The following is a 1,319-nucleotide window of genomic DNA, read 5'->3' as shown; positions in this document are numbered from 1 at the left end:
ATTCTGCACTCCCTGTACATTTTAACCTGTTCTGAGTTACCATAGGTGGAAACCTTAAGATAACTTTTACCAGAGCCCTGTGGTCTCAAGTCAAGTGGCTTTATTGTCATTCCAGCCATGTGCAGTGGGACAGTACACAGTGAGACACAGTGAGACACAGTGAGACGAGACGACGGTCCTCCAGGACCACGGTGCTACATGTAACGATCAACACAGGACTGCATAAAGTACAAAGTGTGTAAAAATTGCAAAAAGCAGTGCAACACCAGAGAGAACCGAACGATACGACACGAGACGGTGCAACAGAAGTGTTTTGATTGCTTGGGTCTGGCGTTGGGTCATCACCAAGAGTTCAGAGGGTTAAACATTCAAAAATGGCAAAATTTATTGTTTTGCCAGTTTTTCAGAAATGTCTTTATTTTAGTTTGTATGTGTTCTAAATACCATATTTGAAAAAACTAAACAAATGAAAATGTGTTTTTTCATCAATAAATAAAGTAAAACTAGTTCGTTCCATGCAAACATGTATTTTATTAGTTTAACTGACATCTAATATTCTGCAGACACCAGGTGAAAGTATATGCAGCGAGCACCGTTTCTGAACAGTCAAAAATAGAGCAGTGGGTCTCTTGATCCACGACTTACTGCAGCTTAAGAAGCTCGAAGCAAGTCAAACAAAAACACTCAGCTGGGAAAAACACTGACACCTGGTTCAGAATTTCTGCAAACAATAAACGTGATTTCATAAAACTGTTTGCTGAAATATGGCTGGGCTAGGATGCCCTTCTGCTTTGAGCCGAAAATCTGCCGCGAGCTGCTGTTGACTCAGATATTCTGCAGCTGAAACAAAGGCAAACAGAGAGAGAGTGAGCAGCTTTATAAATCCTCTGATACAAATCCAACCACAAGCAAGTCCAATTGATTCCAGATTGCATTTACCAAAGGATCCTTTCAAGTCCATCGACAGATTGACCGAGTGCTGGGAAGCAGAAAAAGCTGCAGGTAATAATGCACTCAGTGAAAGTCGCTGTAAATAGAAGCATGAGATAAATGCAATAAGACAGAAATGTTTCTAAAGACAAAAAAGGGCTCAGCACATATGCTCTCTCAGTATGAACGGCCTGCCTCATGCACTCGTTACAGTTCTCTCCTGAGTCTCAGTGGCAGCTGAAAAACCAGGAGAGACAGCTACAAGTGAGTAAGGGATTCTTCTGGCCCATCCGCTCAACAACAGGCTTATCAGCAAATCTCGAGGGGCCCTCGTGTTATTTAACAAGCGCTCAGTCTGACCAGCGAAGAAGTGAGGAAGGAGGAAGCAA

The sequence above is a fragment of the Pundamilia nyererei genome, unplaced genomic scaffold (genome assembly GCF_000239375.1).
Source record: "Pundamilia nyererei isolate P.nyererei 1_Seehausen unplaced genomic scaffold, PunNye1.0 scaffold00013, whole genome shotgun sequence".
NCBI classification, from domain to species: domain Eukaryota; kingdom Metazoa; phylum Chordata; class Actinopteri; order Cichliformes; family Cichlidae; genus Pundamilia; species Pundamilia nyererei.
Note: the sequence above shows the minus strand (reverse complement) of the source record.